The sequence below is a fragment of the Aquarana catesbeiana genome, linkage group LG11 (genome assembly GCF_042186555.1).
Source record: "Aquarana catesbeiana isolate 2022-GZ linkage group LG11, ASM4218655v1, whole genome shotgun sequence".
Taxonomy (NCBI): domain Eukaryota; kingdom Metazoa; phylum Chordata; class Amphibia; order Anura; family Ranidae; genus Aquarana; species Aquarana catesbeiana.
This window is the reverse complement of record NC_133334.1, coordinates 104,481,691-104,508,384: the sequence shown is the minus strand read 5'-3', so window position 1 is coordinate 104,508,384 and position 26,694 is coordinate 104,481,691. Positions and strand designations below refer to the sequence as shown.

The 26,694-nt window shown below is 44.2% G+C and overlaps 2 protein-coding genes across 3 annotated transcripts in view; one reads left to right on the top strand and one right to left on the bottom strand.

Annotated features, from left to right (window-relative positions):
• The window catches only part of TSPAN4 (tetraspanin 4), a 2,224,117-nt gene extending 2,216,489 nt beyond the window's left edge, over window positions 1-7,628 (bottom strand). For both annotated transcript variants that reach the window (XM_073604831.1, XM_073604832.1), the window contains exon 1: window positions 7,479-7,628. The gene's annotated coding sequence lies outside the window, so the exon portion shown is untranslated. The remainder of the gene's footprint in view (window positions 1-7,478) is intronic.
• Window positions 7,592-26,694, top strand: part of POLR2L (RNA polymerase II, I and III subunit L) — a 33,851-nt gene continuing 14,748 nt past the window's right edge. The window contains exon 1 of the mRNA XM_073604836.1: window positions 7,592-7,732. The gene's annotated coding sequence lies outside the window, so the exon portion shown is untranslated. The remainder of the gene's footprint in view (window positions 7,733-26,694) is intronic.

The following is a 26,694-nucleotide window of genomic DNA, read 5'->3' as shown; positions in this document are numbered from 1 at the left end:
AAGGTTTCACACATTGTCTGGCATATTGATAGCCCCCTTACCCGCAAAAAATTCAAGGTATCTTAGCCGGATATCACGGGCACTCAGGGAGGGCAAGCCAGGACGGCCACTTTCAAGTGCCGTCAGGGTTGGTTCATTCGGAATTCCGGCCTCAGGCCCAACTGAGCTAGCATAGTTGGCAGAATGTTTCCGTAAAAAGCTGTGTAGAACACAGCATGCCAGGATAATATGATTCAGTTTATACTCTGCCATATGAATGGGTGTAAGAAATAGGCGGAACCGGCTGGCCGGTAATTAAAAACCCTCTGGTCCGGGGTGAGGGTCCTCATCGGGAATGGCCAGATAAGATGGTTCCCCAGCGCAAAGGCTTCAGCCGCAACGAAGACCAATGGGAGTCCTTCCACATTGTCTTCTGGAGGTGGGAAGTCCAAGCTGCCATTCTGGAGACGCCTGTAGAACTCCGTCTGGGCGATGACTCCACCATCGGACATCCGGCCATTCTTCCCCACGTCCACATACAGAAATTCATAAGTAGCCGACACCACCGCCAACATCACAATACTATTGAACCCCTTATAATTATAATAGTACAACCCCGAGTTGGGTGGTGGGACAATGTGGACGTGTTTCCCATCAATTGCGCCTCCGCAGTTAGGAAAGTCCCACCGCTGGGTAAAGTGGGAGGCCACAGTCTGCCATTCCTGTGGCGTGGAAGGAAACTGTGGAGTAAAACAAAAAAAAATTAGTCTTTTTGCACATAAACATGGAAAGCAGATTAGACACAAATATTCTTGGCCAACATCAAGATAACATTTATTTATGGGAATTTTTAAAGACCAAAGTATAAAGGTACACCAATCATACCCCCCCCCCCCCCATGGGCCATTTCTAACATTATGGGGGGGGACTCTTGGACAGGTAACCCTCTCCATTTCATTGAGAGATGAATGCCTAAATAATGGGTATTATTTTGAACAGCCCCTCCTTAGTTACACTATTGGCAGCCCACTAGACAGGTAAGAAGTGTCATAATACAAAGATATAAATACACACTGTACACATTTGAGGACATTTGGACATTCTGCTATTACCTATCAAGATAATAATAGGATACAAAAACTTTAACCAGTACCATTTGAAAGTATACAGGCAGGCCCTTGCACTACATGCTCTGGGGAATTCATCCATACATCTGAGCACAAAAGGGATGGGTATAGTGTGTATGGGTTTGGCAAAGTCAGCAGATAGATGATTGAGGATAGATAGAGAATTGGCATCAGCTGACGTAGAAGTTGGGGGGGAGGGAGAGTTACAAATGATTTGGGGACCCCCAAAAAAAAGCCTCTGGCACTCTGCCTGAATTTAAAGCACAAATCACATTTCAAAACATTTTAGGGGTGTTTGGGGTAAAGCACTACTATGGAGCTGATAAAATACATTGTTAAGTGACTACATGAGGTGAATATAGGGCCAAGAGAGCATGCTGGGGAGGTAAGTGAAGGCAAATATGTATGAAGGACAACAAAAATATAAAGCATGCATGAGGACAAAGGGGACATTCACAGCATATTCCAATCATGGTAATTAGGGAATGAGGAAAGAAATACAATATATTATCAAACATTAAATACAATAAAATGTGATATTAAAGGATAAAAATCTTACCTTAATATACTCCTTCTGCAGGACCTGGATGATGGCAGAACAGGTCTCTGGGATAATGATCCCCAGAGCCTGGGGGGAGATGCCTGTCGAGAACTTCAAGTCCTGCAGGCTTCTCCCCGTCGCCAAGTACCGCAGGGTGGCGACGAGCCTCTGCTCCGGAGTGATGGCTTGCCTCATGCAGGTATCCTGCCTGCTGATATAGGGGGTCAGCAAAGCCAACAAACGGTGAAATACGGGGTCCGTCATCCGGAGAAAGTTCCTGAAATCATCAGGATTATTCTCACGGAGCAAAGGCATATGACAGAACTGTACAAAAACTAGGCTGCGCTACCAGTAAATAAACGTGATCATAATTGATAAACCAACTCAGTGACAATCAAACATAAATAAAATGTAAAAAAAAAAATTCAATAAATGAAGAATTTAAATCACATTAATAGAATAATCAATAATGGTGAAAAAAGATTCGGTGATCAAAACAATTAGAATGAGTCCATATAATCAAAGAATGAAGTCCTTATGGATACAAAAACTTTATGGATAGAAGGAGAAAGACACCCTTTCTTCAAGTGATGTGGGGCATGCAAGATAAACTCTCCCTAAGGAGCGTGATGTTACAGGGAGTTCCTCCACCTCAAGTATGTAGGCCCCTTACCATATCCAAAGATCTCCTGTCACAGAGATCTTACACGCAAGTGGCTGTGTCCCCCAGCCACTGGGTCTCTGCTAAGGTAATGTGTCACAGGCCACCGCTCCAGGAAATCAACCTAGTAATGATGTTTCCGCTCCCAATCCACAAGTAAGCAAGAAAAGAGAATACTCCATAGCGTAATACAGTAAAAACTCTTTAATTAGATAAAAGAAAAACACTTAGTGTGTGCAGTTAAAATTCGCCTTAAAAATCATTAAGCGCCGGCCGGCTTCAGCTGCTGCCCGTTCCTTCCGGGTTCAGCGTGGTGTAGTGGTGACGTCAGCACGCCGCTCCTCCCTACGCCGTTTCGACAAATCTGTCGTCTTCCTGGGGTACAGGCGGCGTGCTGACACACCACCTATATAGGAAACAATCACATGCAAAGGAACGCCCCCCTCTGAGATCAGGGTGTCCGAGACCACCGCCGCCATTTTTAAATTGGGCAATCGGGACCTATGTGTTATTAATTAATATGTAGTTGATTTCAGGGCAAGAGAAAACATCAGCCTAATAAGCCTGTACTCTGTATTGTTGCCAATGACGTACAAGCCATAATGAAGCCCTGGATATCACTAGGACTACAGGATTCAGATCAGATTATAACACATCTGAAACTGATTAATAGCATAAAAAATAAAAATAAAAAATAAAAAATAAGATCGCAAGCGTGCAAGGGTACCCTAGTGGCCTATTACTTTTTTCAAAATGTTCAGTCTTTTTTAATTTATAGCACAAAAAATAAAAAACCCAGGAGGTGATCAAATACCACCAAAAGAAAGCTCTATTTGTATGAAAAAAGGACAAAAAATTAATTTGGGTACAGTATTACATGACTGAGTAATTGTCATTCAAAGTGTGAGAGCACTGAAAGCTGAACATTGGTCTGGTCACGAGGGGGGTTTAAGTGCTCAGTTGTCAAGTGGTTAAATAATATTTAAGAGGTCCTGTCATGCTTTTTTCTATTGCAAGGGATGTTTACATAATAGGAATAAAAATGACAATTTTTTTGTTTATTAAAAAAAACTGTGTAAAAATAAAAGGTAAAATAAATAAGACAACGTGCAGAAGCAAACGCATACGTGAGTAGCGCCCACATATGGAAACAATGTTCAAATCACACATGTGAGGTATCGCCGCGATCGGTAGAGTGAGAGCAATAATTCTAGCCATAGACTTCCTCTGTAATTTAAAACATGCAACATGTAGAATTTTTTAAACGTCGCCTATGGTGATTTTTAAGGGTAAAAGTTTGTCGCCATTCCACGAGCGGGTGCAATTTTGAAGCGTGACATGCCACTGATTGGTTGGTGCTGCAGTCAATCGCCGCACAGCACGCCATTTGTTTTTAAATTTTTTTAATTTTGGTTCGGGGTTTCCCTGTGGGGGAATCCCATGCCGTTTTTATCAATGAACATTTATGTGTATTGCCAGACCGACAATTCATTATAGCCGGTGCTAGCGATAGTAGTTTTACAGTAGTTAGTAGTGATAGTAGCGATAGCAGTTTTACATGACTTTTTTTCCTTAAGAAATGTCATTTTGCTGTCAGACTGTTCTAAACTCGGGAAACATGCACCCCTTTACAGGCATACTATAGACACCCCCCAGGTATTAGTGATAGTAGCGATAGTAGTTTTACATGACTTTTTTTCCTTTAGAAATGTCATTTTGCTGTCAGACTGTTCTAAACACGGGAAACGTGCGCCCCTTTACAGGCATACTATAGACCAGTGGTCTCAAAGTATCAGCCCGCGGGCTATTTGCGGCCCGTGGACTGGTTATAAATGGCCTGCAGGCAGGGCCGATCCTGGATGGTTTTGCACCGCAGAGGGGGAAGCGCCAAGGAACTTTGTCTCCATGTCCTCTCTGCTGCACGCTGCTGCAGCCCAGAGAGAGAACAGAGCAGAGGAAGGATCCGCCCATCGCCCCGCCCACCTAGGCACTGATGATCGATCAGAGCCCCAGATCCAGGGTCCTGCTGCCACCTCAGGGTGGGAGATTGTGTCCTTCTCTGGGTGCCCTGTGTTGAAGCCAGGAGCTGACTTGAGGAGAGCTGAGTGAGCCATCACACTGAGGCAAGTCCTTAGTGGGGTGACTGGGGTAGAAATCTGTGTGTGGGGGGTATTTATGAAGTGTGGGGGTATTTATGAAGTGTGGGGGTATTTTTGAAGTGTGGGGGGTATTTTTGAAGTGTGGGGGGTATTTGTGCAGTGTAGGGGGTATTTGTGCAGTGTAGGGGGGCAATGCTGGGTTTAATAATGCGTTTTGCTGACATCAGTGCTTGGTTTAATAATGCGTTTGGCTGACATCAGTGCTTGGTTTAACAATGCGTTTTGCTGAGATCTATGCTTGGTTTAACAATGTGTTTTGCTGAGACCAATGCTGGGTTTAATAATGCGTTTTGCTGACATCAGTGCTGGGTTTAATAATGCGTTTTGCTGAGACCAATGCTGGGTTTAATAATGAGTTTTGCTGACATCAGTGCTGAGTTTAATCATGCGTTTTGCTGAGACCAATGCTTGGTTTAATAATGCGTTTTGCTGACATCAGTGATTGGTTTAATAATGCGTTTTGCTGACATGAGTGCTGGGTTTAATAATGCGTTTTGCTGACATGAGTGCTGGGTTTAATAATGCGTTTTGCTGAGACCAATGCTGGGTTTAATAATGCGTTTTGCTGACATCAGTGCTTGGTTTAATAATCCGTTTTGCTGACATCAGTGCTGGGTTTAATAATGCGTTTTGCTGACATCAGTGCTGGGTTTAATAATGTGTTTTGCTGACATCAGTGCTGGGTTTAATAATGCGTCTGCTGTTAGGGTCTCAACTGCTAACTTGGCTCATCTAACACAGAGCAAACACTGCCAAGCATCTAGCAGTAAGCAGTGACTACAACTGTATATAGTTTATTGTTTTTGAAGTTTGAAAGTTTGCATGCGGCCCCCATGGGATATGAAAACTTGTCATGTGGCCCTCAGGCAATTTGAGTTTGAGACCCCTGCTATAGACACCCCCCAGGTACGAAATTTGCACTTTTATTGTTTCACTTTAAGCATTAATAAAATCACTGCTCCCAAAAAAAAGGGCCGTTTTTAAAACGTCTTTTTGCATTGATACATGTCCCCTGGGGAAGGACCCAGGTCCCCAAACCCTTTTTATGACAATAACTTGTATATAAGCCTTTAAAATGAGCACTTTTGATTATGCATGTTCGTGTCCCATAGACTTTAACAGTGTTCGCGTGCTCGAAAAAATTTTTTGCCTGTTCGCATGTTCTGGATGCGAACCGAACCGGGGGGTGTTCGGCTCATCCCTACTAAAAGAAGGCTTTATTTGTCTCAAAAAAATGCTAAAAATATTCATTTGGGTACAATGTTGCATGACCACGCAATTGTCATTCAAATTGTGAAAGCTCTGCAAGGTGAAAATCGACATGGGCAGGAATGGGGTAAAAGTGCCCAGTATTGATGTGGTTAAAACAGGAGCCAGCTATATATCACATTGATAGTAAAGCTGGCCATGCATGCTAAGCAAAGTGGATTCCACCTCGTGTGAAAGGGGCCCGACACCGATACTCCTATACTGGCCATAGATGGATAGAACGTTGTATGAATAGTCTTAGGAAAATTTGTACAAAAGTACTCCAAACAATTGAATGTAGTATGAAAGATTTTGTTTGCTTTTAACATTTGATCTCAGAATGAAAGGAAAAATACATACACTGAGAAATGTGTTCAATGAAGAAAATTCTCCACCCCGCTACTTACAAATTTCTCCTCCCTTTTGTCGAAAAACAAACATTGATGTGACTCCCCCCCACCCCCCATAAGAAAAACCAAAGTACTTTTCCCAAGAATTTTCCTATAAAATTTTACTACACTGACACACGGACACTACATGGATCCTCCCGCACCACACTGATATTAATACTCTGATATTTCACTGATATAGTCTAAAATTACACTGATATTATACTAATATACTCTGAGAAAGGGGGTCTGTCCCCCAAAACACATAAACTTTTCCACTGTGTGACCATAGAGTCAACCTCCTTACCAGTTGGAGTGTTGCATATGACAAGCTTGATTTTATTCCTATTTTGTGAGTAAAAAAACTGTTATTTGCTTTAAATAAATTTTTTTTGGCGTGTTCGCACACTCCACGTGCAGAGCCCGCCAGGAAGTCGGCACAGCGCTGCGCTAATCACAGGCAGTGAGACATTTCCCGATGTGCGGGTGCAGAGATCTGGAAACGTCCCACTGTATGTGACTAGTGCAGTACCTAATTCCTGGCGGGCTCTGCACGAGGAGTGTGCGCACACGCCGGAGCTCATCCTTAGTAATGCACTAGGCGTGTGCGCCCTCGTGTATATTTTTGCAGTGTTTGGAAGGACTGCCCAGTCCGAGGAGGGCTGCATTGCTGAATCCATTGCCTACTATAGCCCTGTTGTTTGGGGAAGTCCTGGGATTGAGCGTCGGATGGTATTTTTGGATTGTCTTACCTTAATATTACACTGATATACTCTGATATTAATATTCTGATATGATACTGATATTACACTGACAGTCTGGAAGATGACAGAATAGTTGAAGTTTGTTCCTACACCCCCCTTTCATATAGTGAGATGACAGTTCTGTGTGATGTCACCACCACTCCTAGTGTATACAGTATATAGTAGATGTGTATGGAGAATATACTTATAGAGTGTATATAGTATATGTAAATATACTATATAGTAGATGGGTATAGATTATATATAGTAGATGTGTATTGAGTATAGAGTTGATGTGTATAGAGTATATATATATATATATATATATATATATATATATATATATATATATATATATATTAGAGGTGTACAGAGTGTGTGTATGTATGTATGTATATATATATATATATATATATATATATATTAGTCGGTGTCTATGTCAGGCACACGGTGGTGTGAGGAGAGTGAGCTCGCTGTGTGAACTTGTTGCTCGATGTAGGATGGGACAGACATATCACACACAGCACAGACATGACGGACATGATACAAAGAGGACAGAGAATGACAGACAGAGAGGACACAGACATGACAGGACAGCGGGGGAGAGGTCGGTGTGAACGGAGAAGAGTACCTGGCGGCAGCTGTCCGTCTCCTCACTCCCTGCGCTCCTCTGCTCATCCCTCACAGCTGCCCTCGCTGTCTCGGCTCTCTTCCCCTCCCGGCAGACAGAGGGCGCTGGACCACATTGCGACACCCCGCAGTACCTGAGAGATGGAGGACCGCGCGGACACCGGCTTCTAGGAGGGGCGGGGAGGAAAGAGATCACGTGGTGAGCAGAAGCCACTTCCGAATAACGTGAGCTGGAACCGGAGTCACCGGAGAGAGGTAAGAGCTGGGTGCGGGAGGTGTCAGGGCTTATTGTAGAATTAATAGTAGTGACTTCTGGCGGCTGTGTGCGCGCAGTACAGGCGGGGAGTCACAGGGGGCTGATAAGACGTGCAGCGTGCTATACACTGCCAGGACTCGGCTCTTCTCTACAATGACTGACACAGGAAGGGGGCTGTGAGTGTCGCCAGACCCAGAACTATAACAAAACGTTTTTATTACCCTCAGTGTCCCCTGTGATGACATTGTTGAGTCTTGGTCCTCAGTGTCCCCTGTGATGACATTGTTGAGTCTTGGTCCTCAGTGTCCCCTGTGATGACATTGTTGAGTCTTGGTCCTCAGTGTCCCCTGTGATGACATTGTTGAGTCTTGGTCCTCAGTGTCCCCTGTGATGACATTGTTGAGTCTTGGTCCTCGGTATCCCCTGTGATGACAATATCACACAACACATTAACCACTTCCATACCAGGCCTATTCTGGCACTCCTCTCCTACATGTAAAAATCTTTTTATTTTTTTGCTAGAAAATTACTCAGAACCCCCGAATATTATATTATAATATATATATATATATATATATATATATATATATATATATATATATATTATAATTTTTTTTTTTTTTTTTTTTTAGCAGACACCTTAGAGAATTAGAGAATAAAATGGCGGTCGTTGCAACTTTTTATGTCACACAGTATTTGCACAACAATTTTTTAATTGTGTTTTTTTTGGGGGGGGAAATTTAAAAAAATAACCAGTAAAGTTAGCCCAATTTTTTTTTTTGTATAATGTGACAGATGATGTTTCAAATAGATACCTAACTTGTCACGCTTTAAAAATGCGCGTACTTGTGGAATGGTGCCAAACCTTGGTAGTTAAAAATCTCCATAGACGCTTTAATTTTTTTTTACAGGTTACCAGTTGAGAGTTTCATAGGAGGTCTAGTGCTAGAATTATTGCTCTCCCTCTGACGCACGTGGTGACACCTCACATGTGTGGTTTGAAGGGTGTTTACATGTGCAGGCACAATTTACGTTTGCTTTCGCTTCTGTGCATACGGGGACTGGGACGCTTTACATTCTCTCTACATTATATTCTCTCTCTCTTTACATTTTTTTGATCACTTTTATTCCTATTACAAAGAATGTAAACATCCCTTGTAATAGGAATGGTGCATGAGAGGTCCTCTTTATGGAGAGATGTGGGGTCTATAAGACCCCACGTCTCTCCTCCAGGCTGGAAAGCATCACATCAAAAAAAAAAAAAAAGATCTGCTTTCCAGACGAGATCTCGGCTTTTACATCCGCGGCCCGGACGTGAAGTCATAACGTTGTGCCCGGGCCTCCGACGTTCATAGGACCGGAAATCTCTATGCTCTTCATCCGGCGGCGGTGGATTCTTTCTCAGGGTCCCGATCGCACGGGCGAGCCCCGGAGAAGCACCGGGGGGGTGTCCCCTCCCGCCACCTGTAAGATTGATTAAGCAGGTGAACTGCCGCTATGATCGTTCTTACAGTGCACAAAATCGCCGGCCGAGAAAGAAGATATCTGAATGCAGGCATCATTCAGATTTCACCACTGAAAGTCAAAGACGTCATATGAGATCCTTGGGCTGGAAGTGGTTAATAAAGATAAGAAGTATCCCCTGTTGCAGCTTCCATTCTGACAGTAAATAAAAATATAAGATCAGCGCTAGACCATACAGCTGCTAGCAGTGAAGGGAATACACAACCCTCAAATTATTATTAAAAAAAAAAAAGTATATGCAGCGCTATTGGTGCTTTTTAAAGCAAATAGTCCATGTTATAGACCAAAGGCAAAGAACATTAAAGTGTAATAGTCCTTCATTAACCACAAATCTAGTAAAGACCAACTAGTTACTAGTATATCAGCATAGTCCAAAGTGATAATCCATCAAAGTGCCACACTCCATGGATATACAGTGCCTTGAAAAAGTATTCATACCCCTTAAAAATTTTCCACATTTTGTCATGTTGCAACCAAAAACATAAATGTATTTTATTGGGATTTTATGTGATGGACCAACACAAAGTGGCACATAATTGTGGAAGGAAAATGATAAATGGTTTTCAATTTTTTTTTTTTTTTTTTTTTACAAATACCTTATTTATAACAAGCACCCTAATTTCAAGAGGGATGTTTCAGGAAAAAAACTTAAATGTTTTAAAAAACGGACTTTGAAGCAAAATAAGGGTCAGTGCCTATTAATACAGCCTGATCAGTGCCCATCTGCATCCTCACCATTGCCCATTAATGAAGCCTGATCAGTGCCCATTTGCAGCCTTGCCATTGCACATCATTGTAGTCTGATCAATGCCCATTTGCAGCCTCATCGGTGCCCATCATTGCAGCCTGCTCAGTGCCCATGTGCAGCCTTGCCATTGCTCATCATTGCAGCCTGCTCAGTGCCCATGTGCAGCCTTGCCATTGCTCAGTGCCCATGTGCAGCCTTGCCATTGTCCATTATTGCAGCCTGCTCAGCGCCCATGTGCAGTGTTGCTATTGCCCATCATTGCAGCCTGATCAGTGCCCATTTCCATTCTTGCCATTGCCCATCATTGCAGCCCAGCCTGCTCAGTGCCCATCTGCAGCCTCACCAGTGCCTGTTAATGTAGCCCGTCCAGATGTAGACAGAGCCAGATCTCCTGTGTACTTGGCTCAGCTTGGCACTCGGTTCGCAATCTGGGACATGTGACATGCTAGGAGCCATCCAGGAGGCGGGACTGGGCTTGACTGCAAGCCAAGATGAGCCGAGTACACAGGTGATCCTGGTGGCGCTCTTCCCCTCCGAGGCAACACTATGTCGCCGTATAACGCACACCAATGATTTTCCCCCTATTTTTAGGGGGGAAAAGTGTGTGTTATATGCCGATAAATATGGTAAATATCTGTAAAGTGTGGCGTGCATTTGTATTCAATTACAGCTGCAAGTCTTTTTGGGGATGTCTCTACCAGCTTTGCACATCTAGAGAGTGACATTTTAGCCCATTCTTTGCAAACTAGCTCAAGCTGGTGTTAGATGGGAGGAATAGTGTCCCATTGTTGGTATTAGTGGGAAGAATAGACCCTATCATTGGTCTCAGTGGGAGAAATGGTGCCCCAACGTTGGTGTCAGTGGGAGGAATAGTGCCCCATCTTTGGTATCAATAGGAGGAATAGTATGCCTTATCTGGGGTCAGTAAGAGAACAAGTACCCAATTGTGGGTGTCAGTGGCAGCAACTATGCCACACTGTTGCTGATAGTGGGAGTAAAAATCCCCCATGGGGCCGGATAAAAGCAAGCAAAAGGGCCGCTTCCGGCCTCTCCGGGATGCAATTTGGAGACCACTGATCTAAACCATTCCATTGTAGCTCTGGCAGTATGTTTAGGGTCATTGTCCTACTGGAGGGTGAACATCTACCCCGGTCTCCAGTCTTTTGAAGGCTCTAACCGGTTTTCTTCTAAGATTGCCCCTGTATTTGGCTCCATCTATCTTCCCATCAACTCTGAACAGCTTCCCTGTCCCTGCAGAAGAAGAGAATCCCCACAACATGATGCTGCCACCACCATGTTTCACGGTGGGGATGGTATGTTCAGGGCGATGTGCAGTGTTAGTTTTCCACCACACATTGCGTTTTGCTTTTAGGCCAAAAAGTTCAATTTTGGTCTCATCTGACCAAAGCACCTTCTTACACATGTTTGCTGTGTCCCCCATATGGCTTCTTGCAAACTGCAAATGGGACTTCTTATGGCTTTCTTTCAACAATGGCTTTCTTCTTGCCACTCTTCCCTAAAGGCCAGAATTGAGGAGTGCACGACTAATAGTTGTCCTGTGGACAGATTCTCCCACCTGAGCTGTGGATCTCTGCAGCTTCTCCAGAGTTACCATGGGCCTCTTGGCTGCTTCTCTGATTAATGATCTCCTTGCCTAGCCTGTCAGTTTAGGTGGACGGCCATGTCTTGGTAGGTTTGCAGTTGTGCCATACTCTTCCATTTTCAGCTGATGGATTATACAGTGCTCTGTGAGATGTTCAAAGTTTGGGATATTTCCGCGTTTCCAGACAATGTTCATTTTCAGGAGCCTGGTTTTTTGGTTCCATTCTGAAGGTGTCTACATCGGCTCTCCATGGTAGCAGTTTATGTAAATGTAGCCCCCTCCCTACACGCTACAAGGATATGTGGCAGTGCTTGAGGCGCATGGTGAATACACTCGGTCATACGATCATCGTCTGTACAGTGCAACTTCCTGAATGAAGGAACATGGGGGATACATTCACAATAGAAACACAGATCAGCTATAACATCATGACCACCATAACTGGTCAAAGCATGGACACCACTAGACCTCTGACGGTATGCCGTGGTATCTGGCACCAAGCTGTCAGTAGCAGATCCTCCACTGGCTTTCCTTCTTCCCATAGTGCACCTGGTGCCATCTCTTCCTAACCCTGTCCCCTTTTTTCCTTCCTTAGACCACTATTGGTAGGTCCAGACCAGGAACATCCCACGAGAGCTCCAGTTTTGGAGTTGCTCTGACCCAGTCATCTAGCAATTACAGTTTTGCCCATATCAAAGTCACTCAAATCCTTATCCATTTTTTTCTGATTTCAACACATCAACTTCAGGGAGAACATAGTCACTTGCTGCCTAATATATTTCAGATGCCATTGTAACAAGATAATCAGTGTTACTCACTTTACCTGTCAGTGGTCAGAATATTATGGCAGATCAATGTATATTCACTGCTCACACCCATTAACTGGAATTTAAAGCGTTACTAAACCCCCAACAGTCAAATCAGTCTGTATATACAGTAAAGCATGCTTGTTATACTCGCTGTGGAACCTAAGGGGTTAATTCTCTGCATTGTGTAAAAAGGCTGTTTGATCTTGTACGCACAGATCTTCCCCTCCCTGCACTGTGCCCTTGGACAAGTTTGGATGAGAAAGAGCCTTTGGAGTCAGGCTGAACATGCTCAGTTTTGTGTGTATTGCTAGAGAGGTTTTTTTTTTCTTGGGAGAGTGCATGTGATCAGCACGGGGCCAATCAGCACTGCAGACAGAGGGTCAGGAGCCCTGCAGCCTCATAGGACAACTCAGTGCAATATGAAAACTCCTACTACAAGCTTCACCAGGAACTGATAGAAATTGCAAGACTGCTACATACTGCTGATGGAAACGCAATTATTAAAATATAAACTTTCTTATGTTCTGTGTACTGTGGGAGACCAGATATTGTGAATGCAGGGTCCTGGGTTTAGTAACACCTTAAGAAAGAAGCAGCTCAGTCAGGAGTGCACAGAGGGAACTTTTAAAAGACTGAAAACCAGTCTGGGCTAGTAATTGTAATATACTGTGATGGTATGGTTTTGTGTATTAGGATGGGATCTTATCTTATCCTATTTAGTAAGGACACAAGCGGTAGTCTGTGTTAATGAATGGACACACACAGGCTGTACAGACTATAGCACACTGAAATTTTTGACAGGTTCTTAGGGGCACATGCACGGTCCCAAACACATTTGGTCCACATTCAGGCGACAAAACTGGCTGTGCATCCTCTGAGTGTCCAATCATTAGGCTCTCATGCACATAGCCATACAGCGTGCAGAGCCTGCCCACTAAATATCCCCGGGACCTGCTGCTGCCATACACAGGACTACCGGTTGAGATGCACTAGAAGAAGCATGTGAAAAGGGATGAAAATACTGCGCTAAACCCAGTGAACAAAAATGTACAGCAGCTAACGCACAAACAAACCAAGTCAAATTGAAGTGCAAGCAAAAAGTGTAGCACTAGGGTGAAAATAAATGAATAAGTGATAAATGCAAAAACACGTGAGCATCAAAGACGTCTTAATCACATAGACAGGATGGATGTGATAATGTGAATATAAAGGATGTATAAATCCCAAAACAATTATAAAACATAAAAAGAGAAAAAAGACTGTCCACAAAATAAAGTGTCCAATAATGAGGGGACTTCTCCTCGGTCTTCAAGATGGAAGATGCACCAATGAACAGGAAAAGACATCAGGTAGAAGAATGAATACTCTTACCGGATCTGTTGGACGCACTTACCGTACGGCAGTGCGTCTTAAAGGCTTTGGGATACTAGATCCCCGATAATGATGCCAAACTGGATGGTCTCCTGTAGGCCACAAACTCTGATCTGTGCGAGGTTGGATGACAGTTGGCACAGGGGTTCCCAAGGCTCTAATGGCCGCCGAACAAGTCCAACAATGAAGGTGGTCCAAGGGTGGTTGTTAACACTCCATCATGGGGAAACAAGAAAAGGAGCTCCACATGGCGCAGATCAACCAGGATAGGTTTATTGACATGCCCCTGTGGAAGACTTTTTAGTCAAAACACGTCGGACTAGTACCCCCTGCTTCCCACATTGCCATTTTATGCATTTTTTGTGATCACTTTTTATATGGTATTTTACCTTTCAATAAACCAATCCTGGTTGATCTGCGCCATGTGGAGCTCCTTTTTTTCTTGTTTCCCCATGATGGAGTGTTGACAACCACCCTTGGACCACCTTCATTGTTGGACTTGTTCGGCGGCCATTACAGCCTTGGGAACCCCTGTTCCAACTATCATCCAACCTCGCACAGATCGGAGTTTGTGGCCTACAGGAGACCATCCAGTTTGGCATCATTACCGGGGATCTAGTATCTCAAAGCCTTTAAGACGCACTGCTGTATGGTAAGTGCGTCCAACAGATCCGGTAAGAGTATTCATTCTTCTACCTGATGTCTTTTCCTGTTCATTGGTGCATCTTCCATCTTGGTTGAAGACCGAGGAGGAGTCCCCTCATTATTGGACACTTTATTTTGTGGACATTCTTTTCCCTTTTTATGCTTTATAATTGTTTTGGGATTTATACATCCTTTATATTCACATTATCACACCCATCCTGTCTATGTTATTAAGACGGCTTTGATGCTCATGTGTTTTTGAATTTATCACTTATTCATTTATTTTCACCCTAGCACTACACTTTTTCTTTGCACTAGAAGAAGCAGCTGTATGTGGTTGTGCAATGGGGGTTGTGTAAAGCACTTGCGCATGAGCGTATGCTCCAAATGCAGATGGTGTGTTCAGCTGTGTGCATGAGGCCCAACGTTGGTTGCCTGTACACAGCTCAGGGGCACTCCAACCAGTGGCGGCTGGTGAAGTTTTAGGATGGGCAGGTACCAGACCCCGCCCTTCATTTTTGACCCCTGCCTCTATTTTTGACCCCTCCCTCTTCTCATAAGCCCAACCCCTTATAGAATCCACCCACTCAGTTCCCTGTATTCCACCCATAGTGTCAGGAGTGTACAGCCCAGCATCCTCTCAGAACCTACCAATCCGGCCCGAGAGATGAAAGAAAGCGCCGCTTGGGCTGTGCGTTCCATCCACGGAGCCGCCGCGTCACTTCTGGTTTCCCACTGGCACAGAGAAACCAGAAGTGACGCCGCGGCTCCAGGAAAGCACCGCCCATGTCCTTCTGCAGCGCCAATAAGATGCTGGAAAACCAGCAGTTAGCCGGCTACCAATCAGCGCTCTCAGCTGACTCAAGTGTTCTGGCAGTGGGGCCGCCCCCCTGTAAGAACACAATAGCACAGCAGGGAAGATTGCTGCTCTAAGGTCAGATTGCTAGTACAGCGGCTCCAACCTGAGCTGTCAGGTTTTTTTTTTTTTGCTTTTTTTATTCAACCCAAAAACCTAAAAGTGTGTACTAGGCTTTACAGACCTTCTGTTATGGGGCTGGAGGAAGTAAACAATGGACTGCAAGTGGGGTGACATCACTGTCCTGCTGCTGCCACAATTTATGTATCCCCCGCCACAGATCCCTTTGAATGAATGCGCATGCACAGTTTTTAATATCACCAGCACAGACCCTGTTTACTGGATTGCCTGGCTCCTGCACGTTCACAAGAGTTACGCAATCCCACATTGGCCAGAAGATGCTGGCAATAGACCCCTTTTGGGTGCCACATCATATCCCATTGTGTAAATTTCCCCTCTCTTCCTTGTCAGATAGACAGGACAGGAAGTGAGAGGAAATCTCTACAAAGTTGGTGAAATCCCCTCTTACGCAGTTGTCACTGGAACAGCTGTGCCCATTGGAGGCATTACTGCCCATTCCTCTTCCCTCATTTTCATTCCCAGAGATAGAGGTCACCAGGATAAATAGAGAAAGTAATTTTTTATTTGATGGGATAAAAGCCTTATTTGGCTCTAACCCTTCACCTCTCTATTCAGAGTTTAATTTTGTGTTTAGAAAAATACGCCATACACTAGCACATGTAAACACAAGTACCGGGGAGATGCATGTATACAATGTATTCTGTAATGCATGTCTATGGGCAAAATTATGCAGCAGCTGTTGCTCCCAGGCACCGCGAACACGGGTGTATTTTACTCTGTACAGTCATACATCCTCATAACTGGCCATGTACAAGCGCCTATGATGATACCGGAATTCTAATTCTGGTACAAAGCATTAACATTATTTACAAATCTTTTTTTTCAACTTTGCACATTTTATTATTGTGTTGTAGAAAATAGTTATAGAAGTGTCACCAGAATGTAAAGAAGCTTAATAAAGCTTCTTCAAACAGGACCCATCAGTACACACTGTACGCCCATGTGAGGGCCGTCTTTGCCCACACAGAATGCAGAGATGTTCCACGTATCTGCATGCAGGCTGTCCCGTTCATGTCCGTTTGGGATTCAGCGGCTGCACAGATACAGCCACTAGTCATAGTTTGACTTCCATATGGGTGCATTTCCCCAAACTCACACTGCCGCCACCGAGCCCCGCTCCTTCTTCATTCTGTTGCCTCCTCAGCTCTCCTCTTCTTTGAAGTAACAAGACAGACTGAGCCCCATGTAATAAGCAGGTACTGCAACTGTGAACCATCCAAAGCAAATGCCTTATATTTCTCTTGATTCCTCCACTCCTGCATATTAAAGCGGGGTTCCACCCAAAAGTGGAACTTCCGCTCATCGGATTCCCCCCCCCCCCTCCGGTGTCACATTTGGCACCTTTCAAGGGGGAGGGGGGTTCAGATACCTGTATAATACAGGTATCTGCACCCACTTCCGGGAATAGACTCCCGCGGGAGGCACGCCCCCTCCCGCACTCCCCCGCTGTCTGCTGGGAAACGCACAGGTCCCAGGAGATAGCGGGGACCATTGAGAACGTGCAGCGCGACTCGCGCATGCGCAGTAGGGAATCGGGAAGTGAAGCCACAACGCTTCACTTCCTGATTCCCTCACTGAGAATGGTGGCGGCAGCACCCGAGGGACGTTCGGTCTCGGGTGTCAACATCGCTGGACCCCGGGACAGGTGAGTATCCTTATTTTAAAAGTCAGCAGCTGCAGTATTTGCAGCTGCTGACTTTTAAAAAAAAAAAAAATTGCGCGGGACTCCCGCTTTAAACAATGAGCATCTTGAGAAATCTCTGTGCGCAAGGGACAAGGCACATTGGATGCCTGTGATGGCAGTGCATTAAAAATGGGCATGATTCTGGAGGGCTCTAGAGTACTTCCAAAAATCACTGTCTGTGAACACAGGTTGCCGTGCCATCCAAAAATGCAGGGTAAAGCTCTATCCTGCAGAGACTATGCCAAATCTGACCATGATCCAGAAATGCCACTATCTTCTCTGGACCCAAGCTCATTTAAAGTGGTCTGTTGCAAAGTAGAAAATTGTTTTGCGGACAGACGATTTGAAATTTGACATTCTTTTTCGCAGTCGTGGGTGCTGCACCCTTCAGACTAAAGAGAAGAGGGACCTTTCGGCTTGTTATCAGCGCTCAGTTCAAAAACTTGCATCTCTGATGGTATAGGGGTGCATTTGTGCGTATGGCAGGGATGTCCAACCTTTTGTTTGACCTTCCCAGGCCACATTGGAAGAGGAGGCATTGTCTTGGGCAGTACATAAAATAAACTAAAAGTAAGGATAGGTGATGAGCAGAAAACGTCGGGCAGATCACCAAGTTAATGATCTCTGATAAAGATAATGCAGCTATCTGAGTAATAAAACGTCATTTTTATTGTAATATTTTTTTTATTATAAAAGTAAGAGAGTAACATACAGCCACATGGCTATATCTAAGTGGGCGCTGGGGAGGTCTGTGCTGTGCACCCACCTAGATACAGCCATGCAGCATTTACTTTCCTGGCGCTATTGGGAGTCCCTGTTTTCACTGCTGCAAGTGCTATTACAAAAAAACGATAGCCCCAGTATCCTTTCAGCCATACTTGTGCCTGGATTTTCAGTGCTGGCCCCTGCGGCTGCTATGCTTGCACCGCATACCCAACGTCCCTCCATACCTGCCTGTGCCTAGCTTGTCCCTGCTGGCCACCATGCCTTCTGTGCTTGCACAGCATCCCTCCAGACATGCCATGGGTCGCATGTTGAACCCTATTGGACCTCCGGTTGGACACCCCTGGCGCGTATGGAATGGGTAGCTTGCACATCTGGAAAGGCACCATCAATGCTGAATAATATATCCAGGTTTTTAGAGCAGCATATGCTTCCATCCAGATGGCATCTTTTTCAGGGAAGACCTTGCATATTTCAGCAAGACGCTGCATCCAAACAACATTTTTAAAACATTTTTCTCATCTAGAGCTTTCTTTTGGTGGTATTTAATCACCACTGGGTTTTTTATTTTTTGCAATATAAGCGAAAAAAGAGCTAATTTTTTTTTTTTTTTTTTAGTTTAGCAAATAAGTAATTTTTCTTCATAAATTTGGGCCAAAATGTATACTGCTACAAATCTTTGGTAAAGAATAACCCAAATTAGTAGATGTTATTTAGTCTGTGTAAAAGTTATAGGATCTACAAACTATGGTGCCAATCACTGAAAATTGGCATCACAATTGATGTACTGACGGCCTATCTCATGAGACACTAATTCTTGGGAAAATTAAGATTTTTTTTTTTTTTTTTTTTTCCTTACTCAAACTTGTCATATTAACAGGTTATTTCTCACACACAGCATATGCATACTTGCAACTACACCCCAAAATACATTCTGCTGCTCCTCCTGAGTATAGCGATACCACATGTGAGACTTTTACACAGCGTGGCCACATACAGAGGCCGAACATTGAAGTAGCACCTTCAGGCATTCTACGAGCATAAATTACACATCTCATTTCTCAACCACCTATTACACTTTTGAAGGCCCTGGAGCACCAGGACAATAGAATTGCCCACAAAATTACCCCATTTTGGAAAGCATACACTCCCACATATAATATATGAGGCATAATGAGTCTTTTGAACGGTTCAATTTTTTTTCCAGTTTTTGGAAAATGTGCGGAAAAAATTAAAACTCAAAAGTTGTCCATATTATAAGATATTTCCAACACACAGCATGTACATAGCAAAAATGACACCCCAAAATACATTCTGCTACTCCTGAGTATGGCGATACCACATGTGTTTAGGGCTGCAACTAACGATTATTTTCATAATCGATTAGTTGGCCGATTTATTGTTTCGATTAATCGATTAATCGGTTAATAACCTTAAAAAAAAAGTGTGGTGTATAATTTAGTTAATATGTAAAGTTTAAAAAAAAAGGCAATTCATTCTTAAATATCTCTATGCAGTGGTAAATATAAACAACCAACTATATGGTTAGGGAGCAAAATATTGAATCCACTCTGAGAATAACAGACAGAAGAGATATACTGTATATTTACTATTAGAGGAGATATACTGTATACACTATTAGAAGAGAAATACTGTTTTTTGGCCAATTTGTTGTTGGGCAGATTAAAAAATACAAATTGCTGCAAAAACGCATTACATGCTTTTCTGCAGCTTCTCCATTGAAGTATATTGAACCTAAAAAGCACCATTTTGCATTAAGAAAAAAAAAAGTCCTTGACCCTTTCCAAATACGCAGCGGCTGAAAAAAAGCATAGATGTGAACGTGTCCCATAGGAAACCATGTTAAATTAACTGTAGTGTGTTTCTGCAAAAAGCACCAAAAAACACATAGATGTGAACCAGGTCTAAGACGTTTAGTAACATAATGGGGTTAAAAGAAACTAAAATGAGCCCTTTATAGTACAAAAAAAGCAAATAATCGCAACTGTAAGGGGTTCATTTTTTTTTACTGTAGAACGGTGAAAGTAATATTTACAGTAGCGATTTGCTCTTTTTGTACTATAAAGGGCTCATTTTATTTTTTTAACCCCACTATTTTACTGGCCGATTAATCGATTATGAAAATAGTAATCGATTAATTTCATAATCGATTAGTTGTCGATTAATCGATTAGTTGTTTCAGCCCTACATGTGTTAGACTTTTACACAGCCTGGCCAAATACAGAGGCCCAACATCCAAGTAGCAGCCCTAGGCGTTCTAGGAGCATAAATTACACATAATTTTCTGACTACCGATCACATCTTTGAAGGCCCTTCATATTTCTAACACATAGCATGTACATACCAAATAATAAAAGATTACCTGTGGGTTTAGTAGTGCGGTGGTCCACAGAGGAGAGCATCCGTCCAGGCAACAGGCAGGGATGTGGTTAGCGACAGCAAAAGCAATCGTCCAGGCAGCAAGCAGAAATACTGTCCATATTTAGTACAGGCAGAGATACTGTCAGCACAGCCAAAGCATTGGTCCAGGTAGCAGGCAGAGCTGTCCAGACAGAAATACTGTCCTTAGTCAGTAGAGGCAGCAGGCAGAGATATGGTCAACACAGCCAAAGTATTGGTCCAGGCAGTAGGAATGACCTTCAAGCTTAGGGCCAGGGGGACAGGGGTAGAGGCTTTTTCCACCCAAATCTCTTTGAAGCCTCCAGACAACAGACCTTGTTCTGGGAACACAGAAAACCAAAAACTGATTTTCACATATGTGAGACCCCTGTGTACTAATTTAGAAGGGCAAAAGATCAGCCCAATTGGTAGGCAAAAACAGGCTGAGGTCAGTGCACATGGAAGTCAGAAACGTGGTTTGAAACAGCAGGCAAAGACATCGTCAATAAACAGGCTAAGATCAGTTAATTACCATGGAAGGTAGAAACATGGTAGCAGGCAATTGATCCACACAGGTATTTGAAACGGGGAAATGGCAGACTGTTAAAAATAAGGGGAACTAATATCTAATAGATGTGATAATTTCTAAGCAATCTCTGATGCACAGGCCAGGTTGGGAGGAATATTGGGGGCAATAATAACTTGTATCTCTTCTAACTCCTCCTCCTGCTGCATACACAACATTTCTTTTGGCATCTTCTGGATTCTGTGGGGGTAGAGAGGATGTGGATATCCTCCTTGTCCCTTCATGGCCAACAGCTCCTCATTTCTCATGAATGCAGATTCCCCGTTTTGTAACTCTTTTGTTAATAGATCCTGTGGGAAGCCCTTCCGTTTCTTTGTTTTTTTGTTTTTTTGTTTTTTGTTTTTTAAGGTACCGCAGGCCAGGCTTTGTTTACTGTAAAGGTGACGGAAAAGGGGCAAACTAGTATAATAATTGTCTGCATATAAATGGTATCCTTTTTTGAACAGGGGGTATGCTAGCTCCCAGACAATTTTCACACTGGTTCCAATATATGTGGGGCACTCATGGAGCTGGGAGTCTTTGCCTTCATAAATCTGGAAGGTGTACACATACCCAGTGGCTCGGTCACACAGTTTATTCAATTTTTTACTCGTACCTGGCTCTCTTACTTGGGATATACTGCTTGAAGTGCAGTCGACCAGTAAAATGTATAAGGGATTCGTCCACACAAATGTTTTGGTCCGGGATAAACACTTCAGTAAATCGCTGAAAAAAATAATTTATTAAGAGGCATATTTTGTATAATTTGGCGTAGTTGGGGTGATCTCGGGGAGGGCACTGCGAATGTAGTAGTAAAAATGTAGTAAACGCATGATCATGTCGTAGGGTGTCTTGGACATGACAGCAGAATATATGGGCATGGGCTGGGTGGACAAGTAGGCATGCAGTTTGTTTTTCTTTGTAAGCCCCATATTAAAAGTAAGGCCCAAAAACAATTTAAATTCATCTAGTGTGAGATGTTGCCATTGGAACATACGGGCGTAGGACGAATTGGGGTTGGCGGCAATAAATTGCTCTGCATAGAGATTTGTTTGGTCCACCATGTACTGTGACAAATATTTGGGGAAAAACAAATAAAAATAATCTAATTGGGAAAATTTAGTAGTGTTGGGCTGTGCGGTGAAAGGGGGTATATAACGGATCATGAGCTGGCACCATAAGGGGTTTGCCAGGGCATGGAGAAGGTAGGACTGGGCCCGGATTCTTTGGATGTGTAATTCCAGTACTGGTACTGGGCTCCTCTTCCTGGGGTGTGGTGGTGCTGGTGGTAGGCAGGTCTTCTGATCTTGGTCCTGATCTCCTTATTATTTTAGGAGGGAGGGTTTCCTCCTCTGACTCGGACTCTGGTCCACTACCCTCTACTGGCTCGTATTCCAAACCAGAATCTGATGATGGGAGCTCCCTGCTGCTCTCATCATCTGACATGGTAAGCATGGCATATGCCTCCTTCGGTGTGTACACTCTATTGGCCATGATGACGGTACTGCTGGTGGTACTGATAGGTCACTGAGGATGGGCCTGGGTGACTATACTGATGGCAGTATTAATGGCGGGCCTGTGCGACGGACAGTACTGATGGCAGTACTAATTGTGGGCCTGTGTGGCGGTACTGATGGCAGTACTTATGGCGGGCCATAGAGATCCAGATGACAGGTCTATGGTGACAGGTTCTCCTTATTTGGGGGGCCTGTGTTGTGCACAGTAAGCTGTACAGTAACTGACAAGACACTGATCTCACTCACTAATCCCTGCTCTCTCCTCACATGATCGAGCAGGGATCAGATAGTAAACGTGCCATTGTTTACATTTGTGACCGGCTGTGATTGGACACAGCTGGTCATGTGGTAAACAGCCAATTTCATTGGCTGTTTACCCTGATCGGGGATGGGCTATTATGTCCAAGGGACACGGGCCATCCCCAATCACTGCGGTGCGCGCATCAGGGGCGCCTCCTCAACTACTCAGAAGTGACCGGATGTGATTGGATACAGTCGATCACGTGGTAAACGGGCAATTTCATTGGCTGTTTACCATGATTGGGGACGCACTGGATACGCGCCGTCCCCGATCACCGCGCTGCGCTCCCCGGAGACTTATCCTGCTGGACATCATATGACGCCCAGTCAGGATAACACAACCACTTCCCGGCCGTCATTATGCTATAGGCTGGGCGGGAAATGGTTAAAGAGGAACTGCAGTCTGCTCACATAATTTGTAATAAAAACACCTTTGCCATTCTGAAGCTTCCCTCCAACCACTTTGCATATTATTTTTTATATACTGTGATTCTGTACTTGCCAAATATGCTGCAGAAATCTCCCTCCACTAAGTCTGGCTGCAACCATTTTACCCATGGGCAGCTGAATCTGCTGCCTGTTCACTTCCTGGATTTACACAGAGGCACACCTCCATCTCTGCAGCCCTGCAGCTTTCATTGGCCCTCTTATGACTCACCCCCCCCCCCTTTCCTGGAAAACTCTCACCAGAGTGAGATAGAGAGCTGTGCGTGATGTCATAAGCCTAGGCTAATGACCAGACAAGAAAAAGGAAGTGGGCTGTATAAGGTTTTTACTGGCAGAAAAAAGTTACACTATCCAAAGTTAAAACAACAAGGCCAGATGATTTAATAGATGGAAAGTTGAAAAAAATGATTGAAGGTCCGCTTTAACTGGCCTGCCTGCAATCCGAACCTTTCACCAACTGAAAATATTTGGCACATCTTGAAACAAAATTAGAAGGCAAATAAAATTAAAATGCAACATACAAGGGCCATATGCTAACATAGTAACAAAGTTTCCAAAGTAACATTGAGTTGGTAGGGGCGTGGCCAAGATGGCAACCTAGGAGGACGTGTGTTCCAGAGCTCTGCTGGAAGACTCCATAAGATCCTGTTTCCTGGCTCTTGTTCTGGGAAGAGATTTATCCCAAATAGCCTGAATGCCATACAGAACACGGCAGCGGGCCAAAAAGCTACGTTTCCCGCGGAACCTGGACGCTACAGCCCCGTGTGTGAACCACCGCGTGGCTGATTCTTCCCGGCGGTCATCCAATATGGCGTCGCAGACTGAGGCCGCGAACCCGGCCGAGACACCACAGATTGGTGTCCCGGAGGTAATGGCTGCGATCGCCTCCTGTCAGGCTGCCCTGACCAGCAAGATTGAATCTGTGCAGCTCGATGTTAGCCTAATTCGGCAGGACCAGGACAAGCTCCGATCGAGGGTGACTGAAGTGGAGGAGCGAGTGGGCCTCGCGGAGGATGCGGTTACAGACCATGCTGCATCTATCCGCACATTGCAGACTAAAGTTCGCGCCTTGGAATATAAGGTGGATGACTCCGAGAATCGGAACCGAAGAAACAATCTTCGGATCGTAGGCCTGCCAGAGGGGGCTGAGGGAAAGAACCCTACGGTTTTTGTGGAGGAGCTACTGAAAACCTTGCTCCCTGCAGCGCAGTTCTTCCCCTTCTACACTGTGGAACGCGCGCATCGGATTCCTCCTGTTCCCGGTCCACCTGGCTCGCACCCTCGCACCCTAATCTTCCGAATGCTTAACTTCAGGGACCGGGATGCTGTTCTGAGGGAAGCGCGCAGGGCTGGCGAGGTAAAATTCCAAAATGCTAACCTACTCTTTTTCCCGGATTATTCTGTGGAGACACAGAAACTACGCAGGTCATTCGACCAAGTTAAAGCGTCACTTCGGGCGCGGAACATTAAGTACAGTATACTTTTCCCGGCCAGATTGCGGGTCCAAGATGGGGAGTCAGTGAAGTTCTTTACATCCCCCCGTGAGGCTGCCACTTGGCTTGAGACCTTGCCACAGCTTCGATAAATCCGTAGATTCTTGTATCTCTCTCTGGATCAGCTTGGAGACTGCCTGTCTGTATATATGGTCTCATATTCGCTAAAGCTACCACCTCTTTCTTGCAGCGACATAATAGAGACTTTGGTGCAAGTTCTTGTAGCTATACAACTATAATCTATTGAATGCTCTTGCGGATAAAAACTTTTCCTGTACACCTGGGACAGTGGAGGATCAACCTCCTGGCTCTTCCAAATTGCAGTAGACCCTCTACACCTCACTAACTCACACCTGCTGCTGCTCTGCCAGCTATACTTGATAAGGATTTCCATCGAACGAATGTTCTCTAATGCCAGTCTCCGAGTCAAGGCTTAAAGAACAGAGCTCGTCAGAGCTTTACCTAAGATATATACCCCAGTGATATTCCAGGAGAAATGTTTGCTTTAACTTACTTCTCTAGGCTGGGTATTGAGCTATGAGTGAATGAGCCTAGTGCCTCAGCACTGCAACCATGATATGTGCACCTGCAACACTCCAGGAGAAGTGATTTATTTAACTTGTATTATTATTTTTACTAATGTTGGGTTAAAAGTGAGGGAGTCCAGAGCCTCAGTTTGTAACTAAGAAACGTGCCCCTGCAATAGCTCAGGAGAAATGATTATTATAACCTCTTCTATTTTTGATACTGTATGGGTTAAAAATGTGAGAGCATAGAGTCTCAGTTGTTTAACTAAGAAAGGAGCCCCTGTAGCTGCACAGGAGAAAGGATTTCTATAACCTATATTGTTTTTGCTAGTGTTTGGATTAATGGTGAATAAGATTAGAACCTCAGTTTTGTAACTAAGAAATGTGCCCCTGCAATAGCTCAGGAGAAATGATTTTTATAAACCCAGGAGATATTTTCTGTTGGTAACTGGTTAGGAGTGAGGGAGCCCAGTACCTTCATACTGTAACTAAGTCATGTGCCCCTGCAATAGTTCAGGAGAATTGAATTCTATACGTCAAATTGTCTTCCAGCATCTCTGTTGTCTGGCTAGACAACTTCATCGTAGCTAAGTTCACGCCCCTTTCACGGTTGTAATAGTTGGGATTTATGGGGATCTACACATCACCAGTTTCAAGGGGGTGTGGGGGAGGGAGGGGAGTTTTCTGCCGTTGCAGACACAGGGGAATCAGATGTGCTAGTTTACTAGAAAAAGGAGTTGCTTTTGACACAAGTGGGTTTTTATGCTCTTCATCACTATACCAAATGATTGTTGAAATGCAGTTCGATTTACTACTATATGGAGTTCATGATTTCAAGACGCTAGACAGAGCGGAAGTATTGATGTTTAAGCAAACCAGGGGATGGGTGGGACTTGTGGATCCGACACGCTATACTTTTGGGATTGGTTAGATGACTGACATCTCTCATTTCGTGGAATGTCAGGGGATTAAACTCGGCCATAAAAAGATCTCTTGTCTTTAAATATATACAAAAGTACGTACCTCACATATGTATACTGCAAGAGACGCATCTAGTGGGCTCCAAAATTCTTGGGGTTAAAAAGGCCTGGGTGGGGACGCATTACCACTCTACTTATTCCGGTTATGCCAGGGGAGTGAGCGTGTTGGTCCGCAGATCCCTCCCATCTCAGATCCTTGATGTTAAAACTGACACTGAAGGTAGATATGTGATAATACATATGTCTGTTCACTCCAAACGGATGGTATTGGTGGGTTTGTATCTCCCCCCTCCTGCGAGGGCTCAACTTCTATACGATATTATGCAGCATGTCATGGGATATCATACTCAAGAAGTTTTTATTTTTGGAGATTTTAACTTAGTACCCTCTCAGGAGGCGGATAGACTCAACCCTGGGGCCCGCACCTCGTCGGAGCTGCAGAGCTGGGCGACTACCTTTGCTCTGACAGATGCATGGCGACATTTCCATCCCAGGGATCGAGAATTTACTTGCCATTCAGCCTCACACAGAGCTCTATCCCGAATAGATCTAGCATATCTGTCTGGAGATGCACTCTGCTGGGCGAGAGAGGTCAAACACCTGCCACGGGGTATATCAGACCATGCTC